The sequence below is a fragment of the Emydura macquarii genome, unplaced genomic scaffold (assembly GCF_026122565.2).
Source record: "Emydura macquarii macquarii isolate MOO-44397 ecotype Brisbane River unplaced genomic scaffold, CSIRO-AGI_Emac_v2 contig_1353, whole genome shotgun sequence".
Taxonomy (NCBI): Eukaryota; Metazoa; Chordata; order Testudines; family Chelidae; genus Emydura; species Emydura macquarii.
Genome location: NW_027131490.1, coordinates 531279 through 554333, shown reverse-complemented (window position 1 = coordinate 554333; position 23055 = coordinate 531279).

Here is a 23055-nt window from a genome sequence, read left to right as displayed (position 1 = left end):
AAAATATCTCTTGTACATATGCACATATCTGAATATAATGTCTCATGCATACATAGTAATACTATAATTCTGGGAAAAATCTCACATTGGTTACAATGTTGTTTGAATGCAGTCAAAGTGAAATGAATACATGTTGACTAAGATGACAAAATGGTGGGGAGAGAAGGGGAAGCATAGGAACAAGAGGAACAAACAACTCTGATTGTGTCACAGTCCTCAGCTGTGTGCAATGCAGATACCTATAGTTTCTGGTACATTGTTTTAATCATGTACTAGACACTGACCAAGGAAACAAAATATTGAATTACGCAAAAGAAAATCTCTAAAGACTTGCTAGATCACTCAGCTAGTTGTATCAGAAAGAAATTAAAGTTTTGATCATTCACCTTCCATTTACTGTAGGATATTTTTGACAATTGTTCATATAATGGCCCCCATCTTTTCTGGCACACAGAGGACTGAACCAGGGACTTCTACACTGAAAAGATGAGTATGTTTATACCTACAGCTAAAGAACCAGGCTTTGTAATTGATGGCTGTAATAGACTCTCATTCTCTGTGGACTGGATACAGAGAAAGATACATAAAACACTACCACTGGGTTATTTTCAAGATCAGTGCTTTCCAAGATACAGTTTTGTAGGTAAAGCCTGCATTCTTTGTACCTAGATTTGACCTTGTATTTGGTTATATTAAAACTCATTTTGTTTAATGGGTCTATTTTACCGAGCAATCAAGATTGCTCTGTATGACTGACCTTTCCTCAATGTTCCACTCCACCAGTCTTTGTCATCTGCAAACTTATCAGCATTGATTCATTTATCTATTATTGAATAGCATTGGCCCTAATGCTGATCCTTTCAGAACCCACTAGAAACATCCCCATGTAATAATGGTTCCCTATTGACAACTTTTTTAATATATACTTGTATAGTGCAAACCTTTTCATCAGAACATTGTATGGTACCAAGTCAAAAGCCTCACCAAAGTCTAAGTATTTTACATCCATGCAGTTTCCTCTGTCAACCAAACTTGCTAAATAAATCTGATCTCCTTTTTCTGCGTTTACAAGACCAATTTTTCATAAACCATATTTGGCACCAATTATATTTTCATCACTTAATTCTTTCAGTTGAATTCCAAATCAGCTTTTCCATTACTTTGCCCAGGATTAATTGGCAACTAGTCTATAATTACCCTGGTCAGCCCATTTGCTCTTTTTGAATTTTGGCACAACAGTAGCACACTTCGAGTCTTCTGAACTTACTCAGTAGTCCAACACTTGTTAAAATTTTTACTCACAAGGCCGAGATCTCCCCAACACTCTTGGGTGCAAGTTATCTGGTTCTACTGATTTAAAAATAATATATATTTCTGACAAACACATGTGGTTTAACATCCTCTTTATTTTTGAAAGGAGTCCAACAAATACTTCTGTATTTGGACTGAAGCAGAATGATGAACAGTTCTTTTTCTGCAACATTAACAATTTTACCATCTCTATCAACTAATGATCACATGCCATTGTTATAAATTCATTTGTTCCCAATTATATTTAAACTTTGTCATTAGTCCTAATTTATATTGACTATCTACTTTCTCTTTTATCTTATCTTACCTTTATTTATTTATTTATATATATAAATTTATTGATACTTTCACTTCCGATCAACCAGGCTTGATTCTTACCTAAAGTGTGTGTTCCCTCCCCCCGCCTTTGGTTATGAAGTCTTTGAAAATGGGAGCTATTTAATCACTTTTTCCTCCTACCACAAGACAGGATTCCCTCACCCTAGATTTCTCTCTGCAAGCATTCCCATGCATTTCAGTGGCAAGTTCAACATCAAGTATTTTATTTACGTCTTTATAAATGTATGTTCCCTACTGCATAAGGCTTCCCCCTAAGTCTTTACCTACCAGCAACGTACAGAGCAGGAGAGAACTCACCTCTGAGACCTTCACCAGATAACCAGCCTCTGTCCCTCCCCACACCTTCCTCTCTGTATTCTTATTTTAAACTACTTGCCTGCTATGAGCTTATTAGCTCATTATTAGGACAGCCTGGGTTAGGAAGTTAATCAGGCAAAGGCACACCCCTGACTAATTAATCCTTCTGCAGATGGGTTGGTGGCAGCAGTGAAGGAGCAAGCAAAACCTATCTGGTGCTAATAGTGAATAGACTGCTGGCTCAAGTTCCATCACTCAGCACTCTGTCATCCTTACCAATCAATTTCAACCATAATGTCTCAGCATGGGGAAATCAGCACTCTTGAAGCATCAAATAATATTCCGTAATAAACAAACACACGCACTATAATTGGTTGGGGGTAATTCTGTTTGCCCATATTCTATGGAATCAGGACATGTTTGCTGAGCAACTACCGATTTCCAGTCCAATGATCAAGTCAACTTTGTCTAGAATAGTTACAAAGATATTGCACCCAATACAAAGTATTATAAAGTTATAGCCTATAACTTTTAGAAACTCGATTGATGTTTTATTACTGGCTGTATGAGACCTCCAGCCTATATTCCCCAAACTGAAGTGTCATAGCAATCCAGTTCCCATCACCCCCATTACATTACAGATAGGAATAACTAATTCTGTTTACATATATATAATTGACTAGTAAACATATCCCTTCACTCTCAATTATATCCAGAAATAAATAGCAAGGCATCATTTTCACCAAAGCAAATCCCAAAGGGACATCGCTTCCCTGCAGATCAAGCACCACCCTGATTGATCTCTAGCTTGGTCTTTATGTGCTGGCTGGATGCTCAGTATATGTCCATCATTGGTGATCTTCATGCGCCCAGCATCATTAGAGTCTCCGGTTCAAATTAATTTTATCTATTCAATTTAGAAACTGTCAGTATATGCTTGAGACAACCAGTTTGCCATATTTTTTATCCCCCCCTGCAATCCAACTTTCTACCATTCTTTCTAGAATCTAATGCATGTGGAGAAAATGTTCTTGCTGCACCAATACAGTCTAAGATCTGATGTCTATTTATGTGCAGTTGAGCCAGTCTGGGTCCAAAGAACTGCCTGGGGCAGGAAACTAGGAAGGTAATCTAACTCTCCAACCAACTGGCAGCAAATAATAAAATGCCTGTCCTGTCCGGTGATGTATCTCTGACTATGGGAGGGGGGTAGGATTTACAGTTCAGAAAAGTTTGACTAAACCTATCTTTGCAAATACATGTAATGGGCTAGACTGGGGCATTCCACCCCACTTTCGCTCCCACATGGGCTCTGTATTCTGGCATGCAGGGGTGAGTGGGCATTGCACTGTTACTTGCTCTCCTGGCCAGCCAGTGGGTCTGAGGTAGCAAAAAGTAGATGAAATCAGGGTTCTGTGCCCCAACACCCCAGCTAGGACAGTTAAACTAGTTCAGGGAGTCCAGTAATTTACTGAAGGTACCGGCTAGCAGCAAAGTACTCCTACAAGTACCTTAGAACAAAGGGAAGTGTGTGTGGCGGGTGGGGAGGAGGATTATACCTCAAAGAGGTTTCTCTGAGGCAAAATGCTCCCCAGGGCTGCCACTTGCTCAGGGCTGTGCCTGAAGACACAATTTAACCCATAGCCTCCAATCTGGATCCTGCTTTGTGACGTTTTCTCAGTACAGAACAAACTCCTTGGAACTGCCTTCAACACTTTTCAGACAAGCAGGAGCAGCAAAAATATCGTAGTTATTCAATCTGTTTTACATCAGGTAAAAAATGTCAGTCAAGAAAGAATATTCTCTGTTAAGTGGATGACTGACATTAAAGAGGTTTATTACTCTGGAAAATGTCTGCCCCTTATAACAGCTCACTGAATGTCCCTGCCAGTAGAAAGGTCAGGGTATAAGATGTGATTAATACTACTGTCACAGAGCTCATATATTTCAATGTCATTTTTATTGTGCCTTTTGTTTGGCACATATTGGATGATAGCAACATGATTTTTCATCCCGTTTAAAAAGTAGATAATGGATAGCACTGCTTTAAAGACACAATACTTTCATTAAAAGCATTCAGTGCTAGATGGATCATACCTATCTATTTTCTTTCTGTTTCTTTTGTAGCAAATGGCTTAGGAAACCATACTAGTGACAAGATTTTTCCCAAACAAGGTAATGTACAGGAGCTGTGGATAAGTCAAGCACTTTCCCCCCTATTCAGCCTGCCTCAGAATCAGTGTGTGAATGGCTTGGCAGCCACCTTTCCCAGAAGAAATGCCCTAAAGACTGTGGATCAGAGTGGTGGCTGCCTCTTCAGTATCCTCTTTGGAGGACACTTTACAAAGGCAATGCTACCAATATTGAGGTAAACAACCAATATCCCTCTCTGGTAAGGCAAGCATTTGGAAGACACCCAGGTATTTATTGCAGCTAAATAAGGTCCTTATTTCAGGCCACATTTACTAAAGAACAATACCCGAGATAAATGCATGATATTATATAACTAAATGTTTGTGATTGGGGTGTTTTTATTACCTACATAAAGATGGGCCCCCTGGAGAAGCTGCTCAATGGGTTAGGGCTGACAGATGTAAAAAAAGCTGTGGGAGGGCCCCCAAGCAGGAAAGAAAACTGTTTACCCATTCCAGGAGGAAACATATGAAGAAGCTCCTAGAACCAGACCAGAGAGCAAGAATTGACTTGGAAACTAGACAGCCTTGCTTATACACAAGGGTTATATTAACTACAGGAGTCTTTGTAACTTAAGGTCTGTTTGTGTCATCAAGAGGGGGAAAAATTAAACTTTATTCATTATTTTCCTTTTTTTTTCCTGGATCAAACTGGAAAAAAGCCTCAGTCCCACCTATGGGGTGGCAAAAATCCTCTGTAAGAAGCATCATTTTGTTTTTTCCCTTCCCTGTTTTCCTCTAGTTTTTTTTCTGGCTGTGGCCCTACAGAATACACATACTTTTCTCCTACAATACCTTGTATCGTATCCTACATTATAGCAATGGCATCTAGCAACACTATAATCATCCATTATAATCCATTTTAATTCTTACTGAAGAAGTATAATGTCTTGTAGGGCAGCTCTAGTGGGGCAGTGATTGATGATGATTCAGCCCTGTACGTATTTAAGATAACCTATTCTAGTCCTACTCAGGATTCAGCTCTCAATACAGACAGGAGATCTTTCTATTTTAATTTCCTGAATGGTTTTTTTTTTCTGTCTTATGCCTCCATCCAAGCAGATGTATTTTGCTTTGGGTGAAAGAAAAGAATCATAATCTGGACATAAAGACCCTTTCTATATCTTTGGTGGTAAGACTATACCCATATTTTGACAGCAGAAAACTTTGAATTAAAAAGGCAGTTTTGCTCTTAAAAGTGACTATGTGATGATTGTGGTATTGGGTTATTACAGTGGCACCTAGCAGTCCTAAGCAAGATCAGGGCCACATGATGGTCAGCTTTTACAAACACATAGTAAAAGACAGTCCTTTCTCCAAAAAGTTTACAATTTAAATAATGTAGTCAGTTTACTAGTATAAAGATGGTTTTGTCTAACTTTTTGTATGTGAGGCTCAAGATGTATTCTTCCCTGTCCCTGCATTATGACTAACCCATCCTACTGGGTACCTGCTAGGGAACATGGTGGAGTGGGCCAGAGTGTTCATGGTAAGGGGGGGAAATCTAGGAAGGGGAGAGCTGGATTTCTTTTGGAATCTGAAGGGTGGGAAGATTCTATCTTGTAGCATTTCATTGTTCACCAGTGGCTGTTTGTTGCAGGTGTTTGCTGATCTTGTTATGGTTTTGTTGTTGTATTTCCAATTAATGACAAGGCAGTAGAGATTGGGATATGCCTCTAATTATATTTACATTCATAAAGTTTTTGCAGGACAAATTGTATTCAGTATATCTTCAGTGACATGAGATCCCCTATAGTCATCTTCCACTCTATCTTCTGCCAATTTTTTTTGTTTCTGGGGGGGCGGTAAGAGATTACAGGGAAAGGTGATTCTCTCCTTGTTCCCTAGGCAGCCCCAGCTTTCTGTGGAGTGGGGAGGAAGGACATGAGTACCAAGAATACCTGCCCCCCTGCCCATTACACATACACAAATTGCATTTCCCATTTTTGGTGGGTGGAAAATTTCTCCACATAACTCATTTCTTTCCCCATTGCCCCCCTCTCTCCCCCCCCCCCCAAAAAAAAAAAAAACTGTTCCAAGGTCCTGCAGAGGATGTAGATCAGGTGCTGCTGTCCAGCCCACTTGTTTTCTCTTCAGGGAAGATGAGTAGTCTGGATAGTCTCTCCTCCAAACTGTATCGGATACTTTTTGCTTAGTGTGGGGATGGGGGGGATGGAGGAGGTGAAGGAATATCTACAAATGCTCCTTCCAGGAGACCTCTGCCCCCTCCAGTGAAGTAGGAGTCTACCTGGACTGTGGGGTAGGGTTTCAGCCTGCCAAAAAATACCCCCCCCCCCCCCCAAGCACTTGCCACATACTCCCTCTGAGCTATGAAAAGTGGTGAGAGACAGTGGCTTTTGAGGGAGACACAACACAGCTGAAACTGAGCGTGTGTTTGAAATAGATTAACAATTACTAAAACACTTCTATCAGTGACAAGTTCACAAAGCTGATACATTCATGAATCTAATTTATTTCTTTAGCTGTTTCAGATTTAAAATATACATAATAACCCCAGTAGGAGCCTGACTCTGTAGCAATGGCAGGGTGCCTTTTACAAAGTGCTAAGCTCCCTCCGTCTCATTGAATGAACTGAAGGGGAATGAGGTCTGCGGAGCACTTCACAGGCCTTTTGTTTGCTTGGTCAGGTTATCGCACCTGAGCAGCCATAGGCCTTCATTTCTTTAGGTCTTTATCACAAGGAAGTGAAGTACAATAGATCAGCCAAAAATAGGATTTTTAGACTGTGTCAGTGCTTCAGGAACAGAGGAGTGTTGCATTCTCCCCAAGCAGTAAGTAAGTTATCCTGGGGTATGTCTACACTGCAGAGTGAAGTTGACTTTCACCTGCCGATTTTTAGAAGTCGCTGGAGTGTGTACACCCCACACTCTTTGTGCCAGGTTCATACGTCCACACTCGCCTCACTTGTGTCGACATTCAGAGCAGTGCACTGTGGGTTGCTATCCCACAGTGCAACTAGCCGCAGTGGCTGTTGGGATGAGTTTCATCGTCCCATGATGCAACGCTCTTTTCCCCCTCCCTTCTTTCCCCAAACAAACAGCAAACTGATTTTCGTGCAGTTTGTTTATGCCATGCCCTTGCCATTGCTACGGCGACATGGAGCCAGCTCAACTCTGCATTATTATTGTGAGCATCACAAATACATCGTAGCTTATCGTTGAGTATTTACAAAGTACAGCAACAAGACGAAGCACAGGCAACTGTGCTGCCACCAAGGCTGCCCTGCCACAAGCCATCGAGCTGAACAATTCCTGATTGCTGCAGGCCGTAACGCGTCATCTGCAGTTCGTGGAGCGCCGGTTCTGGTCCCGGGAAACAAACGCAGACTGGTGGGACCGCATCGTTATGCAGCTGTGGGATGATGACCAGTGGCTGCAAAGCTTTCATATGCAAAAGGCCACTTTCCTTGAACTTTGCTCGGAGCTGACCTCGTTCCTGAAGCGCGTGAATACTCGCTGGAGACAAGTTCTGCCAGTGGATAAGAGAGTCGCCATCTCTCTGTGGAAGCTGGCAACCCACGATTGTTACTGCTCTTTTGGGAATCAATTTGGAGTTGGTAAATCTACAGTGGGCACTGCCATGATTCAAGTGTGCAGGGCCATCAATAGACTTCTGCTACGAAGGCTAGTGACTTTGGGAAATGTGCAGGACATAGTGGACGGGTTTGCCGTGATGCGGTTCTCAAACTGCAGGGGGGCCATTGATGGGACGCATATCCCTATCTTAGCTCCTGTCCACCTAGCAACCAAGTACATAAACCACAAGGGGTACTTTTCCATGGTCCTGCAGGGCCTTGTGGATCAGTGGGGTCGTTTCACAGACATCTATGTGGGCTGGTCTGGGAAGGTACATGATGCGTGTTTATTTCGGAACTTTGGGCTGTTCTCTAACATGCAGGTGGGCGCTTTCTTCCCTGACCAAAAAATTCACATTGGGGGTGTGGAAATGTGAATAGTGATCCTGGGGGATCCTGCTTACCCCTTGCTCCCTTGGCTAATGAAGTCCTACACCGGGCACCTTGACAGCGACAAGGAGTGTTTTAATAACAGGTTAAGCACTTGCAGAATTGTTTGTTGAATGTGCATTTGGGCATTTAAAGGCCAGATGGAGGAGTCTGCTCACTAGGCTGGACATGAGTGGAAAGAACATCCCATCAGTGATATTTGCGTGCTGTGTTCTTCATAATGTGTGTGAAGTGAAGGGGAAGAGGTTCCCCTAGGGTTGGGCTGTGGAGGCAGAAAGACTGGCCACCAATTATGAGCAGCCAGATGCCAGCAATACGCTGAGAGCTAACTGCGGAGCGCTTTGTATTAGAGAAGCATTGAAAACCAGGTTCTGCAATGAGATGTAGGAATGATTTCTGTTCCTGTATGTTTGCCTTTGCTTAACATCCTCCCCCCATCGATGTCTGTACCCTCCAAATCCCTCCCAAACAAGATATGAATTAATAAAGAAATGTGTTGAAATGATGCAAACTTTTGTTTATGAGCATTCAAGTTGTGGGGGTGGAGGGGTAGTGTTCATTCACAGTCTCAAGGGGTAGCATGGTTTCTTGCAGGCCAGCTGTCAGCAGAGTCGCTGCTGCTTTCTGCTCGCCTCCCCCGGGGTGGAGTGCATCACATACTGCAGCCTGGCCATTCTCCTCCAAGACTTTTGGGAATGGGGGAGCTGCAAGGCAGCAAATCCATAGGTGGAGGAGCATTATGGAGGGGCTGCAGCGGGACTCTGTCCGGCCTCCACTTGTCCTGAAGCTCCATAAGCCACCGGAGCATGTCTGCCTGATCGCACATGATTCACAGCATCTCCTGTGTGGTACTGCGATCATGCTTCTGCATTGCTCTGCACCTCTCCCTGTCCATGTCCATATTCTGGGAAAAGATCAGCCACCATGCTCATAGCTCTGTGTCTGCAGCTGCGGAGGCATTCATGAGCTTGCCAAACATGTCGTCTCTTGATATTTTTTTTTTCCTTTTTCTAGTCTGCGATAGTTTTTCCGCGGCATTTCTTGAGGGTTGGGCCAAGGCCGAGGTATTTACAGAACGAAAAGAAATGCACGAGGGTGGTATTGTTAGCAGATACATGAAAATGAAACAACTGCAACAATGTATAAAATACTCCCCTTGTAGTGCACAAGGCAAACCCAGAACCTCATTCCATTCCTAACATCCCAGAAGGGTTAGCTCGCTGTGCCGTTACAGAGACGGTAAGCCGGGGTACTTTACTGTGCTATAGAGAGGATTAATGATCTTTGAAAAGCTCATTTCAAATGCCCAGTATTGGAGGGGGTGCCTGGCAACATGGTTTAATTTGGATGACCCGTTTTGTCATGAGGCAGCCACAGGGGATCTGAGGACAGCGCGGGGGGGGGGGGGGGGGGGTTAATAGTCTCTTCTGAAACCAAATCAAAGTAATTAAAGTGACTTGTTAGGACACTACAACGGGGAATACAGAAGTACAGGGTATCGGCTGTACATCTTGGGTATTTTAAACATACTCCGTCTTCCCTAGGTGACCATGAGTGATATCAGTCTCCTGAGGGTAACGCACGAGGAAAGGGAAAATTTGCTGCACGCAGCGGGGTACCAGCCTGACCCTTATGTCACAATGCTGTACTCCGCCATGGTGCCGGCTCTCTTGAGTGCAGCATGGTGTGGCAAAGTATCCTACCGGGGAGTAAGGAACAAGGCTGCCCTCCCCTGAAAGCTTGTGCAAAGGATAACCGATTACCTACATGGAAGTTTCCTTGAGATATCAACTGATGATTCTCGGAGCATGTCTCTGCACATAAATAATCTGTTACAGGGGTAACCCCCCACTAAAGTCCACTAAATGCCTGAAATCTTGTTCCTGGCCCCCTCTTCCCTTTAAAAGGACAGAACTTCTAAGAAAGAAAAAAAACTCACTAGATGTGCCTTCCCCAGGACCATTATTGCTGTCCTGTGTGCTGCTGGACTGATTTGGGGTCAGGAATAGGTCCTGACTGTCTGGGAGAACAGACACCCCGCTCTCCTGCACCCTGCTCTCCTCAAACTCTTCCTCATCCACGGAGTTCTCATCATTGTTCATGGACTGTGATCTAGTGGAGGTATCGATGCTGCAGGGCGGCATTGTGGTGGGGTTGCCGCTGAGAATTGCATGCAGATCCTTGTAGAAGTGGCATGTTTTGGGTGGGGAGCCAGAATGGCTGTTAGCTTCCCTGGCTTTCTGATATGACTGCCGCAGCTCCTTGATCACACGGCACTGCTGTGCATCCCTCTTGTGTCCCTTCTCCAGCATGCCCTGGGATATCTTCCTGTAAATGTCCAAATTCCTTTTTCTGCTTCTTAGCTGAGCCAGAACAGACTCCTTGCCCCACAGACCAATGAGATCTAAGACCTCTGGTCAACTCCATGCTGGAGCACGTTTGGGCCTTGCAATAGCCATGAGGAATCCAGCAACAAAGCTCGCTCCACCCTGGCTGCACAGGAAATGAAAATGTAAATTTTCCTGGGGCACGAGGGGAGGGGCCATTTCTGGGTAGCAAGACCACGTAACAGCAGAGCACGAATGTCCAGAGCGGTCACATGGGGCATTGCAGGATGCCTCCTGGAGGCCATTAATGTCAAATTACGTTATGCTCCGTCTACACTGACGCAAAAGCAACCCAATAAAATCAAATTAGTGCTATGCCACTTGCGGAGGTGGTTTTATTATGTCAATTTTTGCTGCGATTTAAATCAATGGAACTACCATGCCAGTGTAGACGCAGGCTTTCAGAGATCGACATAAGTGATGTTACGTTGACCTCCGTCGCCAGTGTAGACCAGGCCTTAGTTCTGTACTACCTACTAACAAGGGAGAGATGGCAGAACCAACAGGCTGGAGGCATACCATTCTAGTCCTAAAGTAACCACTACATAATCCGTATCACAGAAGCATTTCAGAAAAGGCAAGTTAGGGTAGAGGAATTTGTCACGTGACAGTGCATAGTCATTTCACATAATTTCTTGAGGCTAGGATGCATAACACTGATACATTTTCATTTTCCATTCAGATTGCAGCCACAGCTCTGCATGAGAGAGCAATTCCTCATATCTATGAAGTACCCCAGTAGATCAAGCCACAAACCCATAGATACATTAGTAAGGAAAATTAACAAATTAAAGTCTCATGCAGCGTGAGCAGTGCTGATCAGCTGAACATTTTACTAAATCAAGTGTAGTTGATATTAAAGATCCAGATGTATGTTTTTGTTTTTGTTTTTTAAATTATTTCCTTTGTGACTGATCTGTATTGTTCTTCCTGCTTTATGATGCTTGATCCTGGTAAATAGTGCAGCACAGCATATTACTGTTTTCTGATCTCTAGTAAGCTGATAATCCTGTTTAATCAAAGATTGATCATATCCCTAATAATGTTCACCATTCCTCTGCTTATTCAAAACTCTGAAATCCAAAGGATTTCAAAAACTGTAATTGACTCTGCCACTGCAATTGAGCAGCATGCTCTACTGATTTAGCTGCTTACAGTATTTTATTAGTCATAATACAAATGGTATCTCTGCATGTACAATTACAACTTTGTACAGACATTTGGGACTGTGTTTTATTAGTCATATGCACTACATTTTTTGCTAAAGGGATCAAACGTTTTAGCTATTGATGTCCTTCTCTTGACACAAGTGTTTTGTTTTGCATGGTACATTTTGCAAAGCAAAAATCATCTGATGAAATTCCAGATATTTGGGTTGCAAATTTAAAATCATAGCATAAAATGAAATAGCAATGTTTTAATTTGTTTGATTAAATTTAAAAGATAGAAAAGACTGAGGTCCAATGCTGGATCCCTGCAAAATGTATCATAAAGTATCATACCCATCAGATTGCACCAAGGAAGATGAGCCCTCTTCCAAGTATCTGCCAATATGTCATGGAGGAAAAATTCACTTCCAACCATAAATCCAGTGTTAAAAGTTAAGTCTATGAGCAAGAATCACTATATTTAATCATCAAAGCCTCCTTAGATTCAGAGATCATAGGCATCTTATTTATTTATTTATTTATTGTGAATCCAGGTAAAAATGATTGTCAGTATCATCTGTGGTAGATCAGTCCAATCACTGATTACCCTCAGGGGAACAAAAATTGTAGCTGTATTTAATTTAGAGCTAATTTAACGGAGAGGGAGGCTAGCAATTTATTTTGCAAAAATATACTGCTATCTGCTTCAAATACCAACCGTGGGTTTGGCTTGAGCAGCACATTTGGATACTTATCTGAATTCTGAGCCAACCAAAGTTCTTTGGATGTCAGATCCAGGGTCTTGGTTCAAGTCTCATTTCCAATCAATAATAAATCTGAAAGCAAGTAGTCTAATGCTGATCCCATACAGACGTTTGTGGGCTATCAAAACTAGAGTGCTGATCTTTATCATTTGCTCCCCATATCAGCAGACAATTATGAGTAAATTATGATACATGAAAATTACCAATTCATCTTGCAAAAGCATTTTAGCTTTTGAATGTCAGCTCCTCTATGATCAGAGCAAACTTTCATTAATCAATAGAAAACTTCCATGTTCCAGAAGTTCCATCACCAACTTCCATGGCAGCTGGATCAGGCCCGTGGGGAAGCCTCTGGGTCATTTAGGCCCAAATCCTTAAAGGTACTTAGGCAACTAACTAGAATTGTTTTTTGTGCCTAAATACCTTTGAGGATCTGGGCCTTAGCTTGGATCAGCCAAAGATACTCTTTTGCGAACACTTTCTTCACACCAAGCATGACTGATTAAAAAGTGTAAAATAGATCTGCAAATTATGTAATAATTTATCCTACTGTACCTATCCAATTCATAATGTGTGATACGGACTCAGGAAAAATGAGCTTGTTAACCTTGATAGCCAATCAGGTGTAGTATATTCTGTGTTTTTTTTTTTTTTTTTTTTTTAAAGGCAAACTAGCAAAATATGGAGTATGATCACTTAAAATATAAAAAGCTTTACAGAATTGTTTGTGCTTGGATTTTTTTTCTCTATTAATGGTGTGATTGTGTACAGCATGGTCTCCATACAGTGTCTGGTTGCAGTATTATGAAGAACAGTGCACACGGAGGGCTGTGCAAATCTGTTGGATTTGGTTCATATGAATTTTAGTGTCTCTTATCAGCAGGCTCAGATCACCTACTGTCCAGATTGTGGAGTTTCACTTTGACATAGAGGCTAATATAAAAATGGTGGAAAAACAAGGAATTTTAATAAAAATGATGAAACTAGCCAGGGTTCTTCCCTGGACATAAACCTTCTCTCTTTCTATTCCCACTCCCCTGTGCTACCCTTATCTTCAGTTATGTTCTGAACACAGACCTAATAGTCTTCTGCTAGCCTTCAGCTTCCAATGTGTTTTCCTAGTGGATAGAACACTGAGCTCAGGAGACCTGGGTTCTGTTCATCGCTCTGCAATTGGCCTTCCAGGTGACCTTGGACAAGCCATTTTATTCTCTGTGCAGTAGTTTTTCCTATCTGTGAAGCACTTTGAGATATGCTAATGAAAAGCCCTGTATCAAAGCTAGGTATTTTATTTATTTATTTATTTATTACATTCCCACATTGTGGGGATTATATTGTCCATCACTTCCCTTTACTACACCAGTAAGATTGGAAGGACTGTCCCCTCTTCCATTCAGTATCCACCTCCTACCTCTTTTGCAGGAAAAACTGCTGTTCCCATCATTGCTGCCATTAACTTGGCCTTTGCCCAAGTCTGGGAGTGAATTCTGTGTGTTCACTGAGTTATGAAGATGCCCACATTACTGGGCTATTGCAGGAAGGCAGCCTTTTCTCCCTTCTAGTGGTCAGAAGTTAAGGGTGTGCTAAGGTTGCAGGAGGCTTCTATACTACATACAAAGTAACCATAGTCTACAGTGGCTGTGGCTATTCTGTTCCATTCTCTTAATGTTTACTTTGTGTACCCTGTGATCTACCAGATTTGAAGAATCAGACAAGTCAAAATGAAGGGACAAAATCAAACCAGATCACTTTAACAAAGCAACATTTCTTCATAAGTTTAAACACCGTTGTAATGACCCCTACTGGTCACTGAAGGTTGGTGTTAATAAGTGTGAAAGGAGAAGAAGGGCGCCCTGGACAACAGAAACTCACCTGTCACTCCTTGTGCTGTTATGGAAGTTGCCCCACTAATGTAAGTGGCTGTGGACTAAACAATGCTAGCCCTGAGATCTGGACTTCTATTTCGTTTTGCTTATATTATTTAAACTTCTAACTTAGTTAAGGTTCCTTTCTGAGGGATTTTTATATTCTATGTATCCACTTTCTAGGGTCTCTCTTTCTGAAACAGCACCCTGGGACTCAATGTTTATTATGGTGGGAGGGGGACATTAGCACAGAAACACACAATCCCTTTTAGGTTGGGTTATTATGGTGAATCTGATTAGCATTCAAATTAAATGTTAGACATTAATATACAGTACTGCACCTTAAAGGAAAAAAGCTTATTTTAGAATCTTATTGAGGAAATTAATCCACTTTGTCTATTTACTTTTATCTGAATCTTAATTGTTCAAGGGGGAAACAGGTTCTATAAAAATAAGGCTGAAAACTGAAATGTAAAAGAGCATTCTTCATTAAGATTAAAAAATAGGTTTTCAGCAACTCATAAGTGGGTAAGTCAGACCATTGTGGTCATTTATCATTTGTTGAATGCAGCAGTTTATCAGCTTCTTTTTGCCCTCTCTCCCTCCCTTCTTTTTTCCAACAAGTCAACTCCCCTGAGGTATTCAGCTAGCCAGTGATAAAATAACTTTTGTTCTGCTATTTATCTTTAGGGGAACATTTCTCCATATCAACTTTATTCTCCTCTTCACTTGCACCATTCTTTTCTGACTATTTACACTTCCAGTAAAAGACACACGGTGAAAAACCTGGCTGGTTAGCTCTGCGGGGGTTTGTGGGAACATTTTTGTTTGGCTTGCATCCAAGTGAGTTCACTCTACCCATATCCCAAGTTTCTTTGTGAAATAAGAATTTTGAAAAAACAAACCATCATTTCAAAGCAAAACTCAGTGAAACAATCCCGTATCCCCTATTATCCTCTCAAGATGATTAATTTTACTATAAATTGTCTCTTGTTTGTTGAAAGCTGAATGAATTTTGCCTAGAACTGAGCTCAGGTTCACATTTCCTCCAAATTTGTTTAAAAACCAAGTTAGTTCTCCATAGTTCCCGAGCTCATTGCCTGGTGGAGATCCCCTTTTTCAAGTGCAGCCACTATGGTCAGGGGATTGCCTAGCAGTATGGTTCTATTAAAGCTGTGCTGTCAGGAGGCAGTGGAGCAGGTAAACACCAGGAGTTCAGATCCCATGCAGACACAAAAGGATGTCTACATGAATGGCCCTGGTTAGCTGCCAGTTACCTGGTGTCAGTGGGGCTTGGAGGTGGGCTCTATAATTCATTCTGGGGAGGGAGGCATACCTAGTCCCCCAATAGAGCAATTGGGGGGAAAATTATAATGTTGGATTTTATTGCAAGAAGGGGGGAATCCAGCCCTGTCTTACAAAAATAATCCTATTGGCTCACCTGGATGGCTACTTTTGGCTTGCATATTTATAAGGAGGCTGTGTAGTCAGTGCTCCACATTTTCCCCAAAATGACAGGCTATTTTCCCAACCCAATTACCTACAAACCTTACATAATAGGTCTATAACAAGTCTTCTGTTTGCATTGGGTTTTGATGGAAACATACTACATCACTGACCAGCAGCTTTCATCATTTTGATTATCTTCTCATGTAAAAAGATAGAATAAATGTTTTGGATAGAAAGATAAAAAGATAGAATAAATGTTAAATAAAAAAGCTGTATTTTTGCAAAATGCTGGTGAATGGTGGAAATTCTATTACCTAAAACAGTGATAGCTACTAATAATAATTTGGGTAGAACTGAATCAGTGTGAAATTGCAGTAGATGTTTGAGCAGGTAATTACTTCCCCCCCCCTCCAAAAGTGAATTTTATTTCCCTACTTCTAAAGCCACTCCCTCTGTCTTTAACTCAAATTGTCATTTTCTACTACCACATGGGATTTGTCTTTTTCATTTGACTCTTTGTAGCTAATTCTGTTCCATTTACTGTGTGCACAAGGGCCTTATCTAGACTTCTCTGTTATTCAATAATGATATAATGTATCATGCCATGTGGAGATCATTCAGTCTTTTTATGACTCTTATGCATATGATAAATCACTCTGGATGACAGCTTCTCCCAATTCAGGCAGAGATGGAACTGAGTGCTGCTCTGTTTTATTGATAACCAACATTGGATGGAGAGCTGCCTGCAGCCCAACTTGGCTGAAACTGAAATAACACTAATGATTAGTTCTAAATGTAAACTGGCCACTGAAAATATATGGAGTTTAATCTTCCTTTCTGCTAGGGAGATGGACAAATATTTGGTGCTTCAGAGTTGAAGAAAAATTTTTAACTTCCAATCATTCAATAAAAGGATTGTAATTTTTTTTTTTTTAATTGAAGCAGTGTTCAAATGGTTTATGGGTTTGTGGTGTGGTAGATTATTTTGCAGGTGTTTATAGGATTTGAAAGGTTTACAGAGGTGGGATTAAAGAACGAGGTTGTGGAAAAACTGTTTTTTTGCAGAAGTTGCCATTCTGAATAATTGGGAAGACGAATATGAGAAACCCAAGGTAGTTGGAGAGGGTTTTTTTTAATCTAACAAATGTGGTAGTCCGCTAGACAGCAGCACCTACCCCGTGAATGAAGCTGTAGAGAGCCACCAAACAGTTACACAGTGACTTCTTGACATTGCATATAAAGTTTTGTATTGTGATTTATCTTGATGCAATATCATGATGAAAAAAATCACAGAACATGAGGCTATTTTTTGTCTGTGAGACTTCCAAAGATGGAACATAATATATATTTATATTACACATATATTACGTACTTTCTGTGACCAATTTTGAATTAAAATATTGGTTTTGTTCAAAATCTGTCACAGAATTTCATTTTTTGATTAATATAAGCAAGGTCTGAATGAGCTCTCTTGACAGCTAGTGATGAGCTGGGGGGGAAAGGCTTCAGGACCATACTGTATTTACATGAACATATCTACTATGCCTAGGTATCAAGCAGATAGAGCTGTGTCACCAAAGTGATCAGTTTCGGCTGGTGTTGGGTTACAAATCACTTTAGTGTTGAATGCAGGGATAATTAAATGTTGTTATCCTTATTGCATGAGTAAAAGGCAGCAGAACTGTACTTAGCTTGTCCTGATTGAACTGAATTCACTAAGCAGAGGGTTCAGATACCAAATCCCAGTGGGGCTGCAGGAGGGGAGGAAGGGAACAGGTATTTGTCTGGTGGTGCAGGCTTTCCCTAAAAGTCATAGGCTATGGCTACCCTAGAGAGCTTACAGCATCGCAGGTGCACCAATGCAGGGGTAGTTTAGCCAGTCTAGGGTCCCAGTGAGTGGCAGCAGCTATGTCAGTAGGAGAAGCTCTCCCACCAACATAGCGCTCTCCACACCGGCAGTTAGGTCAGTGTAACTTATGTCGCTTGGGAGGCTGGCTTACTCACATCCCTGAGAAACGTAAGTTGTACTGAAATAAATGATTGTGTAGACATGGCCATAGGCGCCATTTGACCTGTTGCTCTCCATTGTTTTAATGATAGAGCTGTTTAGGCTCCATTGAGACTCTTTTGTTTTGTTAACTGACCACTGGAGCTGAAATCACTGATAATCAGACCTAAGTGCTTAGAAACGCTGTCCTGCAGCAGGTCTGCAGAAGAGACTGTCCAGCCTGCACTAGCAGTGAGGTTCCCCCACTGAGAGCTGAAATCACTGAGACCTGAGTGGAACCTCGAGACAGACTTGCAGAGGTCACAGCAGAGAGGCAGGTGGCAGAAGAAGGTGGTGATGCAGATGATGGTGTGGTAGAATGAGTGGTGGCATGATGAATGTCAGCAGTGGAATGACTGATGGCCCAGCAGCGGCAGCAGGCAGCAGCACAGAGTGAATAGCAGCAACTGTGAGCCACTTCCAGTTGTGACAGCAGCAGCAAAGGCATTGGTCGATGTTCCTTTCCCTGGCCCCCCCCTCCAGGTCAGAGGGGAACTCATATGAATGCACTTCTGAACTCTGGGTCTCTGCTGACCAAAGACAGCAGCTGTGAGTGCGGTGCAGTGGAGGGAGAGGGGAGTGATTTGTGTTAAAGGGACATTTGTTTGGATTTTCACACCACAAGGTGAAAAACGGAGAGAAAGGACACTGCCCAATGTATTCTGGGGCAGAAGTTTTGCTCATGGTCAGAGGTGTTCGAATCATGGTTGTGGTGTTTTCCAATATTAATGCCAAGTTCCTTTCCCCTTTTCATAATTTTTTTCTCTACTATATACACAACCACTGCTTGAGACTAGGAAAGTATTGCCTCTTAGCAGCACCCAGAGGTGGTTAATTTGCCTAGAGTACTGGGTGGCAGCTTGAGCCAGTTCTGTATTTTATTGTTAAGAGGGACCTCTTGATATTGAAACAGCCCTCGTTGCTGCCAACTCTATCTGGCAGAAGGGTTATAATTAGAGGTTGAAAAAGGGAAAGAATATGTGGGGGGTGGGAGCGCAAGGGGCCCACAATATAATTTTGTTTTTCATCTATCTTCCACTGGAAAGGAGATAGGAGGGATAAAGAAGGAAAAGGGAAATCCAAAAATCTCAGTACATTTTGGTGGTGCTGAGGCCTAGGGGTCAGAACCAGAATTAGGAGTCAAGAACAGGGTTGGGACAAGGCAAGAGTAGGGCTGAGAGTTAGGATGGGGCAGAACTAAGGGCAAGACTGGTGCTGGAACAGGCTGAAACCTGTGGAGTCTGTCACAGCTATCAGGCAGAGCAGAGATCCAAACCATGAAATGGCATTGAGCAGACTGAGCTGCAGTTTCTCTTGTGAGGCTTATATACCTGCTCTGAGAGTCACCAGACTAGTTCCAAACTTGTGGATTGGCTGAACCCTAACACAGGAATGACTTATCCCTGCATGTGGCTTAATCAGGCTCTAGTTCTGGGATAATACTTCACCTCAGAAGGGTTAGAAAATGGTATTTTTCAACAAAATATATTTTTTCCTGAGAACTTTTGTTATCCTCAATGTTCAAAGTTTTTCTCAAAAAAACAAAACCAGAAAACATTTCTGTTTTTGAAAAATGAAATTAGCCATTAGGATTTTGTGTTTGTTTGTTTGTTGACAAAATCCTAAATTCTGCAAAAGAAGTTGTTGGAGTTCAATTTAGATAACCTGGGCTCAACCAATTTTTATTAAACAAAGACGAGACAGCGGAACATAAAAAGAAGCTAAATATTACCCTTTTTGGGAAGCAGTTTGTACCATAAGACCTTGGTCATTGATCTGCTTCCAAGGTATGCATTCAAGACTATGTATATTTATAGGAAACTTGTTTGATTGATGGAACTTTCCATGTATTACCCAAGATTTACCATGATTACCCATGAGTTCTTACCTTGTTTTGAACAAAGTTTTCCAGAAATCAGCAAAACTAGAGATCTGCACATTGGTACAGTCTGCATGTTGGTTAAGCACCGACAATACTATTTATCTTTATCCTGTCTTTTTTGGTATGTCTCTACCCAGCACTGAAATTACAACTCTTGACATTTCCTTAGGTTTGCTGTTTACTTAGGTTAAGCCTTTAACCTAAGTAAAAAGCCTCCTGGGAAGATTGTAACATGAATACAATTCATAGTTATACAAAAACAGACAGGCAGGCTTTAGCAAACTTGAGGAGTTGGTAGGTAAGATCCCATGGGATGCTAGTCTGAGAGGAAAAAACAGTTTGAGAGAGTTGGCAGTTTTTCTGAGACATTATTAAGGGCACAAGAGCAAAGTATCCCACTGCGTAGGAAGGATAGAAAGTATGACAAGAGACCACCATGTCAGGAGACCTTCAGTAATCTGAAATTCAAAAAGGAGTCCTACAGAAAGGTGGAAGCTATATTCATCCTTTGTAATTTGACCTAAACAAATAACACAAGCATGTAGGGACAATATTAGAAAGGCCAAGATGCAAAGTGAGATTAAACAAGCTAGAGACATAAAGGGGAACAAGAAAATATTCTACAAATACATTAGAAGCAAGAAGGACACTAAGGACTGGAGGGTAGGTCCAGTACTCAGTGCGGGAGAGAAAATAACAGAAAATGTGGAAATGGCAGAACTGCCTCTTTTGTTTCAGTTTTCACCAAAAAGCTTAGCAGTGATCGGACATCTAACATAATGAATGGCAGTGAAAATGAGGTAGGATCTGAGGCTAAAATAGGGAACAAACAAGATAAACATTACTTAGACAAGTTAGATGTCTTACATCTTAGGATACTCAAGAAGCTGACTGACAAGATATCTGAGCCATTAGCAATTATCTTTGAAAAGTCATGGAAGATGGGAGAAATTCCAGAGGACTAGAAGAGAGCAAATCTTTAAAAGGGAATAAGGACTACCTAGGGAATTACAGATAGTCATTCAGTACCTGGAAAGATAATGGAATCTATTTGCAAACACTTAAAAGATAAGACAATATGTTGACCGTTATTTGAGTTTGGCAGGAACAAATCATGTCAGTAGGAAGTAGTAGATCGGGTATATCTTGACTTCACTATGGCTTTTCATACAGGCTTGCATGGCCTTCATAAACAAACTAGGAAAATGCAGTCTAGATGGAGTTACTATAAGGTAGGTGAATAACTGATTGGAAACCTGTTCCCAGAGAGTAGTTATCAGAGGTTCACAGTCAAGCTGGAAGGGTGTATCAAGTCAGGTCCTTCAGGGATCAATCCTAGGAATGATTCTTTTTAATTTTTTCATCAGCGAATTAGATAATGGCATAGAGAGGACACTTATAAAGTTTGCAGATGATACCAAACTGGGAGGGGTTGCAAGTGCTTTGGAAGATAGGATTAAAATTCAAAATGATCTGGAGACATAGTCTGAAGTAAATAGGATGAAATTCAATAAGAACAAATGCAAAGTACTCCACTTAGGAAGGAACAATCAGTTGCACGCATACAAAATGGGAATTGACTGTCTAGGAAGGAGTTCTGCAGAAAGGGATCTGGGGGTTGTAGCGGATCACAAGCTAAAAATGAGTCAACAGTGTAACACTGTTGCAAAAAAAAGCAAACATCACTTTAGGATGTATTAGCATGTGTATTGTAAGCAAGACACAAGAAGTAATTCTTCTGCTGTACTCCATGCTGATTATGCCTCAGCTGGAGTAATTTGTCCAGTTCTGGGCACCACATTTCAGGAAATATATGGGCAAATTGGAGACAATCCAGAGAACAGCAACAAAAATGATTAAAGATCTAGAAAACATGACCTATGAGGGAAGATTGAAAAAACCGGGTTTGTTTAGTTTGGAGAAGAGAAGACTGAAGGGGGACATAACAGTTTTCAAGCACATAAAAGGTTGTTACAAGGAGGAGGGAGAAAAATTGTTCTCCTTAAACCCTGAGGATAGGTCAAGAAAGAATAGGCTTAAACTGCAGCCAGGGAGGTTTAGGTTGGACATCTGGAAATGCTTCCTAGCTGTCATGGTAACTAAACACTGGAACAAATTGTCTAGGAGGTTGTGTAATCTCCATCATTGGAGGTTTTGAGAACCAGTTAGACAAACACCTGTCAGGAATGGTCTAGTTATTATTTAGTCCTGCTCTGAGTGCAGGGAACTGGACTAGATGACCTTTTAAGATACCTTCCAGTCCTATACTTCTAGGATTCTATATTATATATAAAATTCATATTGTATATGATATAGGGTAACAATGTATTACCACAAACCTTTCTCTTATCTCTCCATATATCTTTTGTTAGACACAGAAGCATCTTCTGTCAAACAGGTTCAAGCACAGATACTGTGCATCTTTTGAAAGCGTCAACATACACCTTAATTTCTGACAGGTTCTGATAGGCTTTCTGTATGGACAGAGATTACAACCATCTAACATCAATGAAATTCAGAGTTACCAAATTCAGTGGTCACTATTGAAACACCTACCCTGATTTTTTACCTCTGATATTGTGTGGGGAGAAGCTTTGTCTTACTACTCAGTCATTACTCCATCCTAAACCTGTGCAAAAAAGTCCTCATTACCAAAACATTTACTACAGATGGTGCAATCAACACTTTTTCACTTTTTGTAAGAATATCACAGTTTTTTTTCCCTGACTACAGTCTCTCTTTGTTTGGATAGTTTTATGTTCCATATTCCATTATATTATATACTTTTCATTAGTGTTTTAAAATCATCAAGTGTTGACAAAATGTGGGCCCTAGATTTGCCCAGGGACTTCAACTGATATCAATGGATGGAGGGCAGTATATAGCCCTTTATATTTCTCACTTTTAAAATCATATTTCTTCAGCATAATGGATGAGCTGCAATGATTTGCAAGGAAATAATTTCACCGGAGAGTTTTGGACAGGGTGATATCATATAACACAAGAACAGAGTTTGATTGTTTTATTATTTAACTGGAACCCTGAGGGGGAAATTTATATTTAACTCACTACTTGTCAACTCCTTTGTTGTTGTTCTCTATGTGTGTGTGTGTGTGTGTGTGTGTGTGTGCGCACACACACACATATATGGATCCAACACTGTTCCTTAACTCTGGAGATATTTTAAACTACTAAAACATTTATTAGTTAATAACAATGTAAGAAATGATTGAAATGGTGTAAATATTTAAAAATGGAGTGTAGATACACTTAGAGTTGGTGTTTAAACCAAGGTCATTTTAACTACCCTTCCTAGAATACTCACATAATCTGACATTGAAGCATTCTAATAAAGATAACCTGTCAGTCTGATGGCCCATGGATAGATT